Source organism: Corvus brachyrhynchos, unplaced genomic scaffold, assembly GCF_000691975.1.
Source record: "Corvus brachyrhynchos isolate BGI_N302 unplaced genomic scaffold, ASM69197v1 scaffold3, whole genome shotgun sequence".
Lineage (NCBI taxonomy): Eukaryota > Metazoa > Chordata > Aves > Passeriformes > Corvidae > Corvus > Corvus brachyrhynchos.
In genome coordinates, this window is record NW_008237619.1 from 6,257,535 (window position 1) to 6,278,641 (window position 21,107).

The window sequence follows — 21,107 nt, forward strand, 5'->3', positions numbered from 1 at the left end:
CAAGTCAAGTCTGATCAAGTCTGTGTTGCATGGGCTATTTGAACAAAAGTCCCTATTTTACTGGTACTTGGATTGTTGTATAAGGATTTTCAAGAGAGTCTGTTTCTTTGGTCATGCCAAAAGACTTTGTGTAATTAGAAATGATTCCTTCATTCAAAAGATAAAACATAGTTTTAAGATTCAGACAGACTCACAAGCAAATATTTGTAATGACTGAGAACTATTTTGTTTTTTAAAAATATTTCTATAAAATCACTTGACTGAAGTTAAGAGCATAGCACAGCAAGTGGGAGTTAAAGGATTTTAATGTGTTTCCAGAAAGAAAAAAGGGATGTATTAAGCATGGTATATTTTTTGATACTGTGTCATTATGTTTTTTCACACGCTTTTGATAACTGTATGTTTAGTCGTATATTCCTATATAGAAAATACCCTTAACAGTGCTGAATAGATGGTGATTTCTTGGATAGAGTAAAAATTGATATTGTAAGAAGTCAGCTGGGAGTCTGTTAATATTTGCAGATTTTCCTTGGCTGCTGAGTTCCTGTTTCATGGTTCAGTAGGTCACAGTGACTATGTCTGCACATATGCACTTAGGAATGGAAGAGAACCCTAAAATGTTTGGGGGTTTTGGTGTTACTTATTTGGTTGCTAATTAATTTAAATTAATTAGCTTAATTTTGGTCAGCTTTTTTTTTGGAACCTGACTTCTGCAGGTCAATGCTTGGTTATGTATTTTATTCGAATTAAGAAGTCAGCTGGCTTAATTGAAGAAGTGCTTTAACTGATAATAGCACTTAGTGACTTTAGTGACAGGGTAAACATACTTTGTGTTAACTTCATCCAAAATATTGTCTGCCTGAAGAACAGTACCCGGAGTATTTGACAGAGCAATTTCACTGAAAATATGCAAACGTCAAAAAAGTTAGCTTAAATAAATAATAATTTTAAAAAAAGAACAGACGCTCCCCTATCCAATAAAATATTTTTATTCTTTTCATTGCCAGCTGAATTTCATGATCATGTAATTTTGTATTAGGCAAAGGTAGGTGTATCATTTAGACAAAGCTTTCACACAACTTTAAGCAGCTGACTTCACAGGACTACAACAACCCTTTCTGAATTGCAGCCAGCAAAAACAGACATTGGAAATTGTTTTTATGAACATGACTGATAGGTAGTTAAACAGAGTCAGGGCAGTGTCTTATTACTTTTTCTTGGGAGCTTCTGTTATAAATTATTGCTTTATTGTGGCTTAAAATTGTACTTATTTGCCATACCAGTTAATTGCTCCTTTATTTCCTGGAAGAAACTGTATTTCTCAGCTTTCCTCTGTTCATGGTAGCTGCTTCCCTCAGTATGCAGGCTACAGTTTCTTGCTATTAACGCCGTGCATTCAATTGTGTTGTCTTGTTTTCCTCATTTTTTCCAAGTGCATATAGCTTCAGCTACACTACATTTTATTTGGCAACATGACTGTATTCTCTACCAGATGTGGGGACTCCCATAACAGTTCACTGTCCTGGTGTCATGTCATAACATTTTGTCTTTAAGAGGGACTTTCCATTTTCCTGGGGTGACCTCTCTTACATGGATATTGTCTAATTTATGTTTTTACAGGATTCTAAGGGGGCAACTTTTTCTTTGAGTTCCACAGAAACCAACGAAAGTATAGGAGACTGAGACTGCAACGCTCTTGTACTTTAATTTTTTTTATTTTGTTCTGGAATGAATCATTATTCTTTGAATAATAAGAATAAAAATGATGTTTGTTTGTTTGTTTAAGCAATGGTGTAGTGGTAATTTTAGAAAAGGCTGTCTTCTAAGGATGCAAGTGAAATAGATGATGGCTTGTAAAGCTCAGCTTTTGTCTTTCCTCTCACTGAAGTGCTGTGGAGTTTTTAATGTATATATTGTCAATATCTGTATCAGACCATTCTGCAGAAATGACTGTGGTTTTTAATTTCCATGATTTTTTCTTTTTAATCATGAAGATACGTATTTTTAACAAGGTCATGCTCTTCACCCTTCCACAGATGAAAGACGTGGCTTACAAGAGGTTCTACAGATTATTACACAAGGGAGACTTGCTTCCAAAGCTTTTGGACATATGCTTGAATTTCCCTGGTACAAAGCAAATAAAAGCTTTAAGCTGAAAGCTTTTAAATGTGGATGAAGTCATGCCTCTTCCTTTGAGGCACTCTTCCCAGTTAGCAATAAGACATGGTCTGGCCTTTAATAAGAGAGGAAACATGCTTCATCATTTCTGGTAAATCTTACAAGTTGTTGTAATTTTTTGACACCAATGCAGTTAAATATTTATTTTTGTAAGAAAGCCAGTCTGTGCCTTCCACAGTTCATTGAAACAAAATGTGGGTTTGTTAAAGTATTTCTGGTCTTGGGGTGGCTATGCATTTTTAAAATTTTTTCTTTTCCTTTGCCTACAGTTCTATTTATTGATGTGCAGTTTTTATGAAGACATATAAAAAAAGCTTTTTTTATGGCTCTCTATTATCTTTATTAATGCTTCTTTTTCCCCTGTCATAAAGAAAGTCAAAAGCCTTTGAAATTACAGCAGCAACAGCATACCATAGCTGTTGTGTAATCTGCTGGCTTTATCTGAATCAGTCACCACTTCCCAACAGAATGTGAATACTTATTTTAAAATTTGTTTTCCATTACATTAATTTGCATCTGTAAATTTCAAAGAATTAGTTTATGCTAGGATGCAAACCTCCACAAAGGGTGTCTCGACTGCAAGAGAGTGTGTAAGGCAAATTTCCCAATAAGGAAATTTATTTTATAAAATGAGAACTTTTAATAAGAGGGGTGTGAGTTCTTATTACTCCATAGACTGTCACAAAGTAATTACAGTTTTATCTGATGCTTAAAATGCTGACTTGCTTTACAGGTCTTAATAAAAGTCATAGAAGATGAATGGTATTGCCAGTTCTGGGTTAACGGGCAAAATTTCACATGGATAACCAGATGTATTTAGCTGTGATGCTGAGTACACATATGCAGATAGTATATGCTTTTAAAAATCAATTCTTCTGGAACACTAAGGTCTGTGACCATGATTTCACAACTAGTAAGCTGATGAAAATTCTTACTGGTGATATAGGGATATTTGCACTCATAAATGTTATGAAATCCTGTGTAAATTTGGTGACAGTAAATGGTGTGAGAAACTTTTAGCAAATTTATATTGGGCAATTTAAGATTTAAGACTGGATTAACTTCCAGTTTGAGTAATTTTGCTTCAGCACTAAAATTCAGTTTTATTATGAAATGTCAGTTTAAGAAAAAAATTTTCTATCTTGAATTACATTCTTTCTGTATCTAGATGTTCTTGGAAGTCACCTATCAAAACATCAGTCTTGTGTAAAAAGCATTAATGCTTTCTGTGGCAGTAAAGATTTGAATGTCAATGTGGTAATTACTAATTCTGATGTTCATTTCTAATCTTATAATGGCAGCCATCTGCAGAGCCTGAGATTATGATAGGGAGGTGGGAGTGGGATTTTCAGGTGGGAGTGAAGAAGATGCTGTCCTATTAAATTGTTGGCAGGTTTTTGATTTCGTTTGTTTTTTGACTTGACTTATCCTTTTAAATTTTAAATTAACACGAACCTGAGAAGATCACAATATTAATGAGCTTTACTTGAAGTTAGCCTTAAAAACTCTGAGTCCCAGCGTTCAGCTTATTAGAAAACATGGCACAATGAATTGTGAGCTGGACTCTGATGTATCACCGCTTTTGAGATGCCCTCTGCTTTCTTCTCCCCTTTCTAGATTTAACAGCTATTTCAGGTATTCTTTGAAGGTATCTATTACTGTTGGCATTTCAATGCCATATGATTGTGAATGCAGCATGACTTAATTCTCTTCTGTTCTGAATCTAAATACCTCAATAAGGTTACCAGCTCATGGGAGTAGCACTTGGGCTTTGTTAGTTAGTAACTCAGGATTTTTTTTTTTATGTTACCGTAGTGCATATTCACCACCTTCCCCTTCCTCCCCTATCTCTCTCAGTGTCTCCCACCACACTGTGTGTAAAATCAGAAATAAAGCCAGTAATTTCAGATGGAACACCAGAATTTGGAACTCTTCAAATTTACGTCAGCCAGCAAATTATAGTTTTGCAGATGGAAAGCTTTCTGAAGGAAATGGAAAGATGAGCCACAAGAGATGTGGTATAGGGGTCAAAGCAACAAGATTGAGGCAGAACTTTTCAGTTACTAATCCAGGTCCTGCTTCTGTCTTGTCTTCATCTTTAGCAAGTGAAATTTGTGCCTGATCCTCAGATTTATTAAAATGGAAAAGCAGTGTTAACTTACTCTAATAGATTTTGAGAATTATTAATCCAAATAGGTTTTAAGTGCAGTAATTACACAAAATAAACCAACACAGCTACTGCTTTTTATAATTTGTGATTTTTAAACAACAGCATCATTGAAATTATTGCATTTGATATTTGATGTTACATGCTAACGAGTTCAATTGATGGGAGAAATCATGTGTCTTTACACCTAAACCAAAATTCAGGTTCATATACTTTAAGCATTATTCCTGATGGAACACTATTGAACCTGAATTTTGGTTTAGGTGTATACTTTAAGCATTATTCCTGATGGAACACTATTGCTTGACCACAGTTACTGAGCTGTTTTTAAAATCACCAGTGTTGTAAAACACTCACTACTGCAGAGATGAACAGGACATGGCTTAATCCACCCTGTGGGCAGGTGGATGGGTTTGCAGTTTCTGTTCGGAGTGTCAGTACTAGGAATCCATACCATTGCAGCCTCCTGCTAGGATTTACCAAGTGAAGAACTCTGGTAAGAGTTAGCTTAGCTCCTGAAAACTGTCTTTTGGAGCCCTGCCTGTCTTCACCCCACGCCCCATGGAAAGATTAGGCACAAACAAGGGAGTGCAGCTTGCCCAAATTGTGGATAGTTCTGGTCAGGCTGCTACTAGCAGTGATGATCCCAGCCATGTGTGTTTGGTTTGTGTAAGGCAAATACTTCTTTGCTATCACTGCCATGCTGTGTTTACTATTGATGGAAGAGTAATATTTGGAGGTTTTTGTCTTGGCTATTTACTCTGCATCCTTCAGTTGATTGAGGAGTTTGCAGAAGTTCTGATTCTCTGAAGGAGTCAGTTCCTTCAGCTCAGTGTAAGTTTGTAACCCTTATGCCATATTTTTACACTTCAATTTAATGATACTGTCTTATATTAAGAGAACAGTCTGAGTTTTCTTTAAGCAATTTCTATAGATAAATCTTGTGATTTAAAAAAAAATTTATTCTGTATGTAACATCATAGTGTGTAGGTTTAAGGTGGAACTCTTTAATAGAATGTTTTTAGGGGGGGTGCAGATGGGAAAATAGGTGCTGTTCTAGTATCTGATTCACCTGAGGCAGTGCTGGTGCTGCTATTTTGACCAGAATTGGGCATAATTGTGCAAGGATCCAACTTACAGAAACTTTTTTTTAACTTCAATTAGTTAATATTTTTGGTATGACAGAAAATGGCACTCAGCCAACAATAACACATCATGTTACACAGAGGAGACTGGTTAGTCGTAAATGTCATTTTCCCATAACATTTACAGGAACTGGATGTTCTCTAAAACAATTTTAACACACATTTTATATAAAAATAAATGTTTGGGGCTGCATTTTCATCAACGGGCAGAGTAGGCACAGTGCCTATCTCTTATGCTAACCATGGCCTTATATTAGCAGTCATCAGCAGTGGTAAAATTTAGAACTTTCCATACTGCCATGCACACTCAGTCTTTTGAACTGAAGGCATCCTACTCATGCTGCCAGCCCTGGATAAGCTGCTCAGTGGCCACTTGCTTCTAGACAGGTGGAACTTTTCTGCAAACTTTATTATGCACTCTTCATGCTCAGTGTACAAGACAATAATTTATGTGCTGAAATTGTGATTTAAACCACGTAGATAAACACGGTAAATAAAGATACTTTTGTGCTGAATGGGACTGTCAGGGAAGACTGAGAGTTTGCCATTATTTGGAGGAATGGGCCTGGTTATAAACAATTAGACAAACATTCCTCAGAAATGATACAGGTGGTGTCACTGCTTTGCAGGAGGATTCAAATTCCATGACTTTTTGAGGGTTCTGTTCTGTTAATATCCATAAAATCTTTATTATATACATACAACCTAAGACAAAAGTAAGCCCTTTTTCTGGTGTGCTTATTTCCTTAAGTAGCTCTGTGTATGTTTTTAATAAACTCTGAGTGTTTGAAACTGGGCTTGGGTGGCACCCCGTTCCTTCTTTTTTGTCAGAAAACATAAATCTTAATTGTTACTACAAATTTAGCTTGAAGTATTTAAATTCTCCTTGATGCTAGGTTGCATGAAGCCGTTGCAGTTGAGGCTTTTATCAGGTTTGCTAAAAAGTTGCAACTTTTTCTGGTAGCCAAGACTGTTAGGAATAATGTTAACAGCAACAGTGTTAATATTAAATTTTTTTTCATTTTGAAGTTTCATTTTGAAGCTAAACATGCACCTTTTCCCCATAGACCTGATAATGTGAGGGTGTCCATTTTCTCTAAGACTTGGCCAGCACTTCATTTTGGAGATACAGGTGAGAGAGCTGGTAGGCAATGCATTGTGGCAGGGTTAACTGGCTAAACTTGGCTTTGAAGCTACAAGTGATAAAGACTCCTGCTAGTTTCCTGGTTTGCACTCCGTGACCTTTAGAAATTGCATGGGAACTATTTCTGATGCATTACAAATTGCTTCTGGGTACAGTTCTAGGTATTGAACTTCTATAGCTCTGGTGACTTAGTGACCTGGGAGATAATTGATTTTCTTGCTATCTGTTCTAAACCTGCTAAATGTTTGGAAGTTGTATTTTCTCTTCTCCCTGTAGGCCTCTGGCCACACAGACCTGGGAGCACTTGGTGAATTATCTAAAGGTGCAAAGTCAATGCATGTTTTGTCTAAAACATGTTAATCCTGAGCAAAGGTGCTCTTGTTCAGCATTTGAGTTTACGTGGTTTCTCCAAACTGATCCTCTTCAAAGAGGACTAACACATTGTTTTAGACTACAGGACAGGAAGCTCCATTGGAGACCTAAAGATGATACGCTTGAGAATTTTTTTAATGGTTATAGTTCTAACCAAGGTTTACTTCACAGATTTAATTCACATAGTTCAATAGCAAATGATAGTTTAAGTAGCTTCTTCACCTGTGATGAATTGTTTAACTGAAGAACATCTTGTTCTCTCAGGTCTGTTGATTATGATGTGTTAAAGTAAGATTTTTCCATTTTTGTGCAGCCTTGGTTGTTCACTGTGTTGAAGATCAAATTCCCTGCTTGAGAGTAAAAGAAATTTGATCCTTTTGTTGTATGTCCACTCAGAGTGCCAATAACAGTGTTTAGGGTGGTTGTGGTGTTTTGGTTTTTTTAGCTACTTGCGTGTGTGTTCAGCAGCTGGAGTAACTTGATTGCTTTGTAAAATAAATGCTTTGCTATTTCCTAGGGAAAAAATCCTACATTTGGGTTGGGATGAAAAAAGTGGATTTAACTAGTTCTAGCATTTCTGTGATCAATGATTTCTTAAACTCTTCTAAAATTGGTCTGAGCAGTCTTCCTAAAGCCAAGAGAGATACTTACTTTTTCCATCTTTAGTTGTTTTCCAGTGTTCTTTGCCTTTCAGAAACTGTCTTACGAAAAGGCTCTTTCAGGAAAGAGGAGGGTCACATGTATATATGCTTCCCTTGTCCCTTCATATGAAGACTTTGTGTTCCTTGTTCTTTAAGGAACTGTGAATTCAGTTGAACATTCTGTGCCTTGTTAGTGTACCCCAAGTTGATTTACAACTCAGTATCGTTATGTGATGTTTCGCTACATGCCCTACTTGATCTCTTTTCTTGCTTCTTGGCTGATGGTCTGTGGTATTCAGGTTATAGTTTCTTGTTTCAGATGTCACTGAAAATGAAGGAGCTGTAGCATGCTTTCATGTACAGTATGTTTCTGATATAATACATTTTAGCTTTTATCATTAATTTATAATGTGGCTTCAAATGCTGAAAATAAAAGAGTTATCTCTAGACAGAACTTGCAAGTTTAGTTAACTGCTTTAATCTAGATATAGGAGTGTGTCATTTGTAAGTTAAAAAAGGTTACCAGTGTCAATTTCTGATTCTTCACACCCGGTTAATCCTGATTGAAGTAGGGAACCTTTGCTATCTACTGAGATGACAGTAATCCTATAGAGCTCAAAGTGGTGGATGGGAACAAAGCAGGGACAAGCAGACCCTTTCCAAAGTGGCTGCTCCTTTGTATACCAGGTTACATTTTCCTCCCTTCTCCTTTATATGGGTTAGCAAAGTATGTAAGCTTGACTATTCCTGTCAGCTGTTGTCTGCTGCTTTCCCAAAAGGGAACCAATGTGTACATCTCCCAGCACAAGCCCAAGTGTTCTGCACCGGTTGGTGTCGTCCCTGCACCGCCCTCGTAGGCAGCTATTTGTCATCTGGAATTGGCCTGTAGTGAAGCTGTACTTGCTGACTTTGCTGCAGAGGCTTTTATCGCCCTGCTCTGCTTACTCATATGCATACAAATGGACATGCCCACTTATATATTAGGTAAGTCTTCAGAAACACAGATTGTAGAGGTTTTAGGGCTGCCAAGGTTCATGGTGGCCTTTTCATGTAAGGCAATTCATGTAAGGCAAATTATTTAGTTTGGGAACAATAATGGGCTGCTAGTTAAAAGACTTTTCTCTTTACATGAAAGAGTATATAGTAGTATTTTGCAAGTTAAGAAAAATGTTTCAGCTTTAAGCATTAACACTTGAGCATTGCTTTTTTTTTTAACACCTCCCTACATCCAAGTTAGTGTGTTCAATACTGGATTTCAAATATTTAGATTAGGATTGGCTGCCCCAAACGTGGAGTTGTTACACCCTCAGGTTCAAGTAACCAATATAAATCACTTTCCTTTTTCTTGGTATGGATGTGTAACAGAATGGCTCTACTGAGATGTAGAATGTGCTTGACCAGGGAGTAGCATTTTGAAGTAGAAAACAAAAACAACTGTGGCATTTATTAGGCTTCTTCTCAGAAACCTGTTTGTGGCTAAGTAGAATAGAATCATGTTTGGGAATGTGATGGGTGACATTAGTTTCAGGTAGGCCAAACTTACATGTGATAAAATTTCCTAATTTTCTTCATAATTAGACTTAATGACTGAAAGCTGTAGAAATTGTACAAAAAAAAATATTAAATCCATTGAAAGTTGACAGAATTCAGTCAGCTTAAACTTAACTCTTGGATAGTTTTGGCCATGTGCTAGAATTCAATGTGTAATTAAAATGTTTTATGAGTGTATTACTTTCCATTTTTAAGCAGCCAGTTTTATGTGGTTTTTTTATGGTAGTAGCATCATGCTGCTTCATTTCTAAAAATTTTTCCTCATTCTCTTACTCTGTCATCACGATAGTTGCTATGCAAACACTAGATAAGCTTTGTGTCTCTAATAAAAAAAAAGACAAAGTTTTAAATCAGCTGTCTGCAACTGCAATGAATTTGAAAGAAAATGCTTTGCGTATTAGGTTTAAGACAGCTTTTAAGAACTCTATGCATCACTTAAGTGCAATTGTTGTGTTCCTTCCCAGGCCTGTGGAAATCTATAAAGGATAATGAAGTCTGAGGTATTGTTTCACATCCCTGACATGTATGCAAATGAGTGTATTTCTTGTCAAGAGTGGGTTTTTTCCCATCCACGTTTTCAGTCACGTTCACTAGAGCTTTGTGTACCCTACCTGACATACGTCTATAAAGGTTTGGGAAGTTTGGGCATGAGCAGTTAAGTGGTTGTGGGCTCTGGTTGCTCAGCTTCTTTGAGCATGCAGCGTGAAGCAGAATGGCTCAAGTTCTGCTGCTCTGCTTCAGCAGCCAGTCTCTGGTGGTCACCTGCCCAGCCTGAGGCTGAAGCCAAGCAGCTGTGTTACGTCATCGTCACCTGCACCATGAGCTGCAGCAGCAGGGGTGACTTTTGCAACAGGCAGAAAGTACATGCATTTATCAGCTTGAATGTGCAAGGTTATGGTTTTGAGTTGTGTGGAAATGTTACCTAGCAAGGTTGGGTTGAACTTTCACCCCCAATATTTCCATACTGCTGTTAAAGGAGGGGGTTATACAATGATGTTGCTGCGTGTTCAGCCAACATTCACTGTTTGCATGAGCATTCACCTCTTCACAGTCACATCAGCTCTGGTGAGGAACAGTTGCTTTGGGAGGTGTTTTTTGTACTGTTTTTAACTGGCAGCCACACACTGCCTCAGAAAATCTTCAAATACTGCTAGAAATTGTGAACACTCTGGAGAAGTGAGCTTTAACTGCCTGAGAGTGCTCCATTGGTGCATCGGTGTGAGTGCAGCTACAGAACTTCAGGAACCACATGGTGCACTGGACATGCAATCAAAGTGATTTTTGTCTTGCTGCCAGAAAACACAGCAAACCTCAAAATCAGCATAATGTACTGAGAGGTGTTAAGAGTCAAACTGTCCATTACTTCACTTACATCACAAGACTGGACACTATATTTAGGATTTTTCAGCAGCGATTTTTACCTTCTTGGAGCCGAGTAATACAGTTTAGTGAATGGTTGAACTAATCAAGGTTTCAACTACATCAGAAAGCTCAACCTAAACCCTAAAGGTGCCATGGCAGAATCCATTCAGTATGAAAGAAAAACACTAAGCAATTAAAAATTATTGATAAGACATAATTTCTAAGTTCAAATCAGCTTGGTGACAAGATAAAGTGTTGAGGGAAACTGTTAATGAGACAGAATTACAGTTTTGTACAATGGTTTTTAAAGATATGTTTTCCTACATTGTAAACTCCTTAGGATTCTCTGACTTAAATATTTTAATTGCTTTTTTTAATGAACTGTATTCAGGTAGTACCATACCCAGGATTTGAGAACAGCTGCTTGTAGGAAAGGTCCAGAGGAGCTGGAGTTGTTTACTTGCCCATGCTAAACTACGTGTGGTAAAGAATTTTTCCTGAAGAAGTGTTTTAAGATCTGCCACAGAGGGGAAACTCACTGGGAGTAAAACCAGGCTTTTTTTTTTTAATCCTATGACAAGGGTAAATTTGGTAATTCATTGTAGTATTAGGTACATACTATGAAAATGATGTTGCTCAGCACAAATCAAGAAATAATTTGATTTTACTAATAGTGATGAGGAACAGAAACTAAGTTTAAGTTAGATCCCTTGTCTTCTAGGTAAAATCTCTAAAAAGTGCTGTCAGCAGGTTTGTCAGTGGAGGAAGGGGAAGTGACGGGAAAGGAACAAAGGGTCAATGCAGTTTGATAGGAAGTTGACTTTCATTTCTGGAGGGTATATTTGTTCTTAAAATGTTTTCACATTAGATGTTGTGAAAAATTACTATAAAAAGAAATTTAGATGAAGAAATACAATTGTTTAAAACTGAGTTACGTGATATTTTCTTTCACTGTCTCCTTTAAATTATGCTAGTGTTTTAATCACTTAAAATTAAGAATACCTATCAGTTAATACCCAATACGTGTTAAGAAATCTGATATAACAAAGGAGTATAATACAGAGGTGGTGGGGAGGAAAAACAGCAGTGAGAGAGGCGTAATCATTACACCTCCGTCTAATTATTTTGGAGTTTTACCAGTATAAATGAGAGCAAAATTGGTCCTGTAAGTATTAAGTGAAGAGTGTGGGTTTTTTTTTCCTTTTAATCTAAGGAAGACAGACTATGAGAAATATAGTTCTGACTTTTCATAGATGCTATGATTTGTATTAGGCTAGCAGTGTTCACAGTACAGATGGTACTTTAGATACTGCTAAAGCAGTAATCAGTGATAGAAGTTACCCTTCTTTGTTGGATTTGGAGCAGCTGAAATTGTCTCTTACCTATGGGGAGACTTTCTTCTTTTTCTGCTTACTGTTTTTACTGAATATATTGCATATGTAGCATTCCTGTTAATATTCTTTGTCATATTGTAGTCTTTCGACTTCTTCAGTTTATCCTTTCTACTTAGACACCTTTTGAGGGCTGTTACTTAACTTTGGTTCCTAAAGCATCTGTTCATAACGCAGCTAAGATTTTTACTTCATAACTTGACACTGGATATTTAGAAGACTAAGTAATCATTTTAAAACTGCCAGGACTCTGCAGATATGACAGAATAGCGAGAAGAAGGGGCTCAGGATACTGATATGGGGTATTGTTTTTCTACTATGAAATTACATTTGTTCTGGTTGCTAGGATTCTTTTCAGTCTATATATACCATACAGTGCCCTCTTCCCTGATTCTCTCATCAACAGAGGTATAAATTTTGCTTGTTACAGAAGAGATTATGTTGGAAACATGGATGTGACTTTTATCTAATTGCCAAGGTTCATAATATGCAAGTACTTGAGTTACCTTTGAAATGAAATGTCTCTTTATATTAACATTTTTAGAAGCATGTTGAAAATAACTGCTTCATATTTTCTCCATGTTTAAAGCCAAAAGAAGTTATGAAAAAGTTCACACATTATATTTTGGCTCAGCCTCTAAATCCCTGTATGCATGATACTTAACAATGCATATGTTTTTATCAGCTTTGATTTTTCCTAAATATATACCTGAACAAGGATTTTGCAGGATTTAAAACATCAAATAAAGGGAAGAGGAACCCTTACTTCTCTCCTAAAATTTCATGCTGATTTAATTTTGTATTAAGGAAAAGGAAAACATACCACAAAAACGTGTTTTACCTGTAAGAAGAGTTCGAGTTTAAAGGTCTTAAGGTCTAACTTTTCTAACATTTTAAATTACACAGAGGACTCTGAAGAGCAGTGCTCAGTAGTTCCAATTTGCAAGTAGGACAGTACAATTGACTTAATTGCAGTTCCTATAAACAAGGATTTGACAGGGTTTGGCCCTTAATTAACGGAGAGGACAGTGTAATTTTGCATACTAAGCAGGTGTGAGTTACAAACACACTGAAGTCTAATCTTTCAAGGTGCTTTGTGCCTTGTCAGAGCTGTTTTTCACTCCCTGTTTTCTGGAGTTAATAACTGCAATACTGTTGAGCATCTTGCAGAATAAGCCTTGAAGAGAGCAGTGTGTTTTCTGATTCTCACAATCATTGTGTGTTAGACCAGGATTTAAAGTTTTTTTCATCAAAATCTGACAGTTCTGCCCTCTTGTGATTTGACACTTGCGCGCAAGACACAGAAGAGGGAAGCAGTGTGTAGGAGTTGAAAAGTTTGTTAGTAATTAAACTAGTTGCAATTCTCTCTTTCAGACATAGCATAATCTTATTGCAAAGTAATGTTTGTGGCAATTTACACATCGCTCTGTAAACTACTGGAGAAGTTGTTCAAAAGTATAGTAAATGCTTAGAGACATGTGTGCGTACATGTCGACTAATACATAGCATATGCATGTAAATACAGCAGAAAGAGAGGCAGTAGCTCTACCTAATATATTACAATACTGTTGGACTCCTTCCACAGCTTTAAATGCAGTTATGATTTTATCCGACCATTTGGAAAGTGTGTGTAATTCATAACTCTCTCCTTTTCTTTAATGTTACGTTAATTCCTCATCTGTTGCCTCTGTAGGAATTGTTTTAAAGGCAGTTTTTAACGCTTGAAATAGTCACCCTATATATGACTAGCCAGACATCTTCTATATCTCCTGGTGCTATTTTGGGGTATTTCATTGTTTCTCAGTCCTCATCCCTCTTTTTTTTTTTTTTTTTTTTTTTTTTTAGTGACTTTTTAAAAAAAAAAAGTATCTCGATAGGAAAAAGCCAGAAGCGCCAGTGCTTGCCAGAAGAAGCTTGCTTCCCACCCTCTGCCTTACCTTGCGCTGGCGGGCTATAGCACTCCCGGGTGAGCTGGTGCTGCACGGCGCGGGCGCTGCGCGGTGGCATCGGGGCTGCGAGCATTCCAGCGCTCCCGCTAAACAATGAGGGATGGGCGCGCGGCCGCCCGAGCCTATGCAGCATTACGTCAGCGCCTTGCCATATAAGGCGCGGTGCAGCCCCGCCGGGCTGCCCGGTGCTCTCCGCCGGCGGCCGCAGCCTGGGCGGCTCGGCGCTGGAGACCTCGGCTGCCCTGGGCAGCTCGTCCCCCTCTGGGCAGCTCGTCCCCCTCTGGGCAGCTCGTTCCCCTCTGGGCAGCTCTGCCCGCCCTGGGCTCGGCCCCGGGTGCTGGCTCCGGCCGAGCCCAGCGCTGTGTGAAACGCTGCGTTCGTCCACCAGCTCAGGGCCAAGAAGAATGTGCGGAAGGTTTGGGTTAGGGCAGTTCCCCTCTAGCACTGATAATGAAGTCGTTAGAAGTTGTTACTGAATAGGTACAATGTTTTCCACTTAGTCCCGCAGCCTGGAGTTTGAAAACGGAAAAACTGAATTCCAAGTAACCTTTTTAATTAGTTGTTCTAAGGGACCTTTTAATGTTTTCCTTTCCTTTTTTTTTTTTTTTTTTTCTCCAATATGACAGAAAATGTGACTTTAGCCGAACTCCTCTGAGTGGGATATGAACTTTGAGCCTTCCTTTTTTTTTTTTCCTTCTGTAAAGAGTCGGGGTCCTTGGAGGATAGTATTTTATTTCCTGATGATGTAACTACTAAACAATTCTCTTAAGTGATGATGGGAAGGCCAGATGAAATCTGATTTTTTTTTTTTCTCTTCAATGTTTTTTCTACCAACCCCTTTCCTTTTTCGTGTGTTTGTGTTTCAGCTAACACAATTAAGCAGTCCAACCAACTATTTTTAGTAAGAAGGTCTTAAAGAAATGAGTCGTTTGTTTTAATATTTAGGAAAGAGGCAGAAAGCCAAAAACTTAAGATTTAGATTGAAGAACTTAAAATGTATCTCTTGTATTCCCCATTCTTTACTGTACACCCTGAATAAACATTGAGGACAGAAGGAAGAAATACTGGAAATAGGCACAAAATTTGTTACTGAAAATCCACTAAGGGTTAATGGGAGTCAGTGAAATAAACTCCTTTTATGTTGATGGGTAAATTAGACCGTTGAAAGGCTATTAAAGTGTAGGGTGTTAAAGTAGGTGCATCCACAATTAATTTGCAGCATTTGAATTTTAGTCTTCGTCTCTATAGCTTAAGCTGTTCTCTGCCTGCTTTTAGTGTGTTTTGTCATATTGAACATAATGCTAACATAAGGCAAGTTACTTATTTGGGGGTGTTGTCTGTAGGTATGAAGACAAATGGTGATTAAGATATTTGCATTTCATTTACAAGACAGACATCTTCTAGCTATCTTGCGTACATCTACCCTAAGTATAGCCTGAAAAAGGTACTTATTCTTTAGTTGGATAATTCTAAGCAACTCCTTGCGTTGTTACTGAGTAAAGACTTCCTCAGAGCTGTGCTGCTTATTTGTATGGGTGATCCTGCTGTGTCCTCTCTGTCAGTTTCTGAGAAAGTTCAGACTTGGGTGCCTCATCAGAAAACTTTCAAATTATTTAATACTAACCCTTCCCAAATGGTTTTGGAGATAGAAAGCATCTTATTTGAATATACCAATGGACAGACCAGGATAATATTTCATTTGCTATTCTAGGGAGATTCAATAATCAAATCCAAACAAAAACAAAATAACCTGTTCTTTAGCTGATATTGACCTATTCAGTGGCTTGGCTAATGTTTTTGGAAGCTAACAGTTCGTCTAGTTTTTCTCAAAAGTATTATGCCAATATGGATCATTTGAAGCACAAGCTCATCCAGGTGACCCTGATGTGGGGAATATCTTCTGCTACAGACTCAGCCTTTCTGCTGGGACTCTGTTTAAAATGACAGGACAACTGCAGGTGCAAGGTGCTGTCTTAGAGCAGGCTGTGGAGGTACTGCTGTATCCAGTTCTGATTAGCAGGGGGAGTCAGGGAAGTTATTCACTGGAAGGTAGGTAGGAGTTAAATGTGAATGCATTCGTTTTTACATATGCATGTGTGTATGCAAGCATATAAATCCTCAGGGGTGAGAACTACTGTTTCTGTCCTGGGGTTTGGGTTTTTTTCTTTCCTTCTCTTTGCAATTGTTTTGTTTTTCTGCAACTTTCCCTTCACCTGCACACACCCTGTTTCTGTAGACTATATGAAAATTGCCTGCATTTTTGTTCTCCCACATGAAACAGTTGTTTTAAGCCATAAGCAGCTTTGAAGAAGAGGACTTCTCAAAAGCTGGTAATCAAAAAATCATCCTCACAATCTAGTTCTGTTCTGGAGTTGCAAGGAATACAGCTCAGATAGTGCTGGTGTTAAGTTTACTGGTAGTCTGGGAGCAGGGAATAGAGAATGCAAGTCCTTCTGTTTATAAGTCTGTGTTTACATCTGGGGATGGCCAAAAAACAAACTTCTAGTTTCTTAATTAATTCTTCTCTGCAATACAAAAGTGCACATCTGTGACCTTCTGCAAGCCAGCTTTATCGAAGAGCATCAGCTGAGTGTGTAATGACCTGACTTCCTTCTCTCATGTTGTCGTGATTTAAATCACAGAGTACAGTGCTATTCCAAGCCCTGTTAAGGAACTATATTATTAAAAATTCCAAGTTCTGGACTACTATAACATGAAAAGCTTATTTTTATCTGAGGCAATGAATTGAGTTAAAAGAAACCTTCCTTTACTGCTTTTTTACAGTTTCTTTCAGTATCTGTAGGTGGAATCCTGGCACTGATGAACTACACCAAAGAGAAAAACAAAAAAGCCTTTAGGCAGGCAGCTATGTCTGTCTTATTCTCCATTCCTCCCTGAAAATGACTTCTGGTTCCTTAGTTACCACGTATCGTTTTGCACAGAATTGGTGCATTTGCAAGTATTGTGACGGCAGAAGGAACTGCGGATTTGTAGATATTGGAGACCAAAAGAAAATCTTACTAAATCATTTGGTGCATCTTCTGTAAATGTAGGGCTGCTCTGTGCAGCTGTTTGCAGTGACTTTTGTCTAGTCTCTGCTTATCGTTTTGTATTGTTATTTGTGCCCACATTCTTTCTGGAATTTACTTAAAAAAGAAAGAAGCTGGAGAGATGGAAGATTACATGAGGCAAGGAGGAGATAAAATAAGCTAAAAGACTTTGAGGCAGTTGTTTAGACTTTATCTGAAACTATCTGAATTCCTCCCATTACTTCCATCGTTAAACTACTTCTCTTTCCTTTTTCTTCCCATGGCATTTCATAGCAGCAGTTCCAGTGTCCTTAAACCCATAACCTATCTATTGCAGCATTTGACCCCTTCCTTTGGCCATTTTGTATCTAAGATAAATAAAGGAAATTAGAACTTGGGCCTCAGTTCAACAAAGCACTTAAAACATAGCCCTGTGTATTTTTGTTGAAAAAGGAAAGGACTTCAGCAGAACTCTGATTTTAATGATATATTGAAATGCTTGGCTGAATCAGGCTCTTGGTCACATTTACTTCATGTAGATATTGTTGAAGCTTGGGCTTTTGAAATTCTCCCTGGGGTCTAAATCTTTAGGTTACTTTCATATTCCAAAAATAAACATCTACTGAAGTACAAGCACTGTCAAAGATTTTATTATTATTTTACATTACTTAAAACTGTTCGCTTTTTTGGAGGTAGTCTGCTTAGTTTTGCATGTGATACCTGGAGAAATGAAACATATGCAGAATTGACAAGCTGAATTTTATTGCCTTTCATAAATCTGATCTGATATTTAACATTTTAATAACTCGTGTGACTTCAAGGATTTTTCTCCACTGTGTGCTCAGCCTTGTCTCTGAAATCTGTGGGAGTTTGGACATTACTCAGTGGACGAAGACTCACTCTAATTATTTCTCAGATTAATAGTGTCCTTCAAAATTTTTCTAATTTATCTTTATTATTTCTCCTAGCATTGTGCTTGATGATCTCTTTGATTTCACCAATAAAGTGTTTTAGGGTTTCATATCCAAGTGTACAGATTAATTTCTGAATATTGCAAAAAGAAATATGGAGGTTATTATGGCTTATTTACAGTCTGAAATATACTGACAACTGATAAATGCATGTGGAAGGCAAGGAGGAGAAGCAGGGGAAAGTTCTAAAGACAACATTCTTCAGATTCATGTGTCTTTTCCTAGGGACCATGGGTGGAAAGAGATTCATATCTTCATTACTCTGTGGTTTTAATTTTTTTTGGCAGCAGGAGGAAATATTTTTTCAAACTTTCCTATTGTTTGCAGATTCCATTATTCTCCCTTTTTTTGGCAGACACAAATAAAATTCCTAGCCAAATATTAAGGATAATTAGATCCCTTTATGTTGGGCGCTGTATTGGGAAGTTGATGACTGCACCTCTCAACTACTAATGGCTTCTAAGGAGAACTTGCAAGTGCTTCGTATCTGCTTGTGAGGTGGTTTCATTTTGTTTATGGGATGGAGGTAATTTTTTATGAAAAGTCTTTTTTTTTTTTTGCATGGCAGAGTTTACCATGAACAAACATGAATAGAATTTAATTTGTATGCCTTCCCCTACTGTGTATAAACCATACATAGCCAAGTAATCTTTTCTCCATGATGAAATGAGGTACTGTTACTTAGTTCATGAAAGCTCTGTATAAGAGTGTATTTTAAGACGAAGTTTGGGATTGGAGGTTTGTTTTGTTTGTGATGAGTTCTGCAGTGAGATTTTTTTATAAACCTACCCCCACCCACAATATGCCTGTCTAGCTGGGCTATTTCTGGAGGCACGACAGCCGTTTCACTATTAATGCAATAGCAAAAGTGAGTTGTAATCCTGTGAAGACTTAGGACCTTGGAAGGTGCTAAGTTTCATGCCTGTGAACATGCTTGGATGTAGAACATATTTTAAATATCTGTCTTTAGTCATTAGAAAATAAGAAAAAGTGACACTATGTACTACTTCATCCATTTCCTTTGAATTTGGTCAAAGCAAGATTCTTTTTGTAGAACTTCAGGGAAGTGGTGTGGCTGAAACATTTTGAGCTTCAAGTCTGACTCCACATGAATCCCTGTCTCTTTTTTATGTATTAATCTAAACTGTGAGTTCAGTCATTTTATTCAAAGTGATCAACTCCCTTTCAGAGCAGTATAATTCTTGTTTGAATAAAAACTGCACAGGTTTGTTGACTCAACTTTTCACACTGCCATGAATTGACCATGGTGCCAGTGGAGGATGTTTCTTTTAAAATCATCTTTGATGATATGAGGTGAAAAAGTAGATCAAGTTATTGCAGGCTCTTTCAACTCTTCCATATCATTCACTGTCTCTTTCATTATGCTTTTCCCCTCATGTGTGTTGTTCCTGCACTTGTTGCTGGGTGATGCCGTTCCACCAATGGCTTGGAGAGCAAAGCCCAGCACACAGGTAGAAGGACTTGGCATTCAGTGCGTTTCTTGCAGGTTGCAAGTTTACAGGAGCCTCCTGAGGCCATTGACTGCTTTGGGAGCACAAGGCTGTCAGGCACACGCTTAGGTGAATGCGGACTTGAATGCAGCATCGGAACTGGAAGAAGGCTCATTGGTGCCATTGATGCTATGCAAAGAGGAGTACAAAGTTGTCATGCTTTTTTTCTTTTTTGGTGGTTAAGTAGAGAGAATCCAGAATTAAAATTTATCATGAAGCCTATATTTCATTGTTATAATTCTGTTGAACAGGCTTCTCTTGCCTCCTACTGATTAACCCAGTGAAAACAGAGCTGTTAAAGAGCTTTTCTGAAAGGGACTAAGACTCTAGAAGAATGAGTATGGATGCTAAAGAAGGCAAAATTTGCAAGGAGAGAAAGTATTTTTTTGCTGGGCTGCCTGCATTAACAGAGTAAAATACAAACATGCTCTTGGGCCCAGAGGCCCTTCTTTGGGTCTCTAGATGCTGCATTTATGTTACAAAATCTGTGTAATAACAGACATCTTTTCTGTCTTGATAAATTCCCTCCCTAGGGTTCCTGGTAAGAAATACATTCAAAAAGGCTTTTCTTATTCTCTGTGATTTCAGTAGCTATACAATAGCTCCTGTTAAAAGCACAGTGCTTCGAGTTATTGGTGATTTTGGTACCTGTTCAAGGAGTACGTGTTGAAATAATGCAGAGGCAAATGTATCCTATACAAGCTGTTTTAGATTGCGGATTCCTAGGGATGTAATGTAACTCGTAAAACTTTGATCCCTTTGGGATTCAGAATTGCTGAGCTATCTGATGGATTCATAGTTTAGAAATGTGACTTAGTTGTGCGTTTCAGTTCTCTGGTCTGGAAAAGTATTTACAGAATTTCTTGATCTCCTAGGGTGTAGTTACATGTAGCTCTTTGTGTTAGTCTTGCCCACAGCAGGTACTGTTCAAGGAGTCTCTTGGGCTTGGGGAAATGTATTTAGCAGACTCAGACACTCCACAGCTCCAGAGTCTGCAACAAAAATTTTACAAAACCCTTGAGTGAGGAAGGGGAACAAATACAAAAGGGTATTAATTTGGCTTTTTTACAGCAGCTGGCATGAGACATATCAGCCTTAAGAACCATTACGTTAAACTCAGCAATATTGAAGTTGTGTCATTATCTGGGAACACTTTTATTGATTTCATGTCTCCGGGTGTTACGTCAACAGGATGGACTATTACTAAGAAGGTCTTTTAGGAGATGAACTAAATGCTTGAGTAGCCTACAGCTTGCTTCATGCTTGAAAACTGACCTAAAGCACCAAAAAAAGTGGTTTAAGGAAATTTCTCTTCCAGCACCTGAAGAAAAGGCAAAATTTTCTTTTAGTCCCTAAAATTCTATGTTCTTTAAACAGTATTCCCTTCAACCTTTCCCACTGCTTTATAGTCTGCTTTATTTTGTGGAGTTTTTTAGTTGTTGAGTGCTTTATTTTTAACCTGTTTTGTTCAGTTACCTATTTTTAGTTGTAAGGATGAAGCTTCTGTACCTTTTAACGTTGGTAACTTGATTGTTAACTTGGTAACTTTTAACCTGGGTAACTTGTTTGAAAGCATTTTGACAGAGCGTAATTTCCGGCTTCTATTTGCTCTGGCCAGTGAACTCCAGAGCTTCTAATATGAAGATTAATATTAATTAGATGAAAGATAGTTGCAATCCACAGAAATTGCATTTAT

The 21,107-nt window shown here is 37.6% G+C and overlaps 2 protein-coding genes across 5 annotated transcripts in view; one reads left to right on the top strand and one right to left on the bottom strand.

Moving 5' to 3' along the window:
* CMSS1 (cms1 ribosomal small subunit homolog (yeast)) overlaps positions 1 to 21,107 on the top strand; it is a 230,256-nt gene that overhangs the window by 24,710 nt on the left and 184,439 nt on the right. The gene's annotated exons all lie outside the window — the stretch shown is intronic.
* The window catches only part of FILIP1L (filamin A interacting protein 1 like), a 189,652-nt gene that overhangs the window by 22,011 nt on the left and 146,534 nt on the right, over positions 1 to 21,107 (bottom strand). Inside the window, exon 1 of one of the 4 annotated variants that reach the window (XM_017731868.1) lies at positions 13,889 to 14,013. The exons of the other annotated variants lie outside the window; for them this stretch is intronic. The gene's annotated coding sequence lies outside the window, so the exon portion shown is untranslated. Of the gene's footprint in view, positions 1 to 13,888; positions 14,014 to 21,107 lie in introns of those variants that run through there. 4 annotated transcript variants of the gene reach the window in all.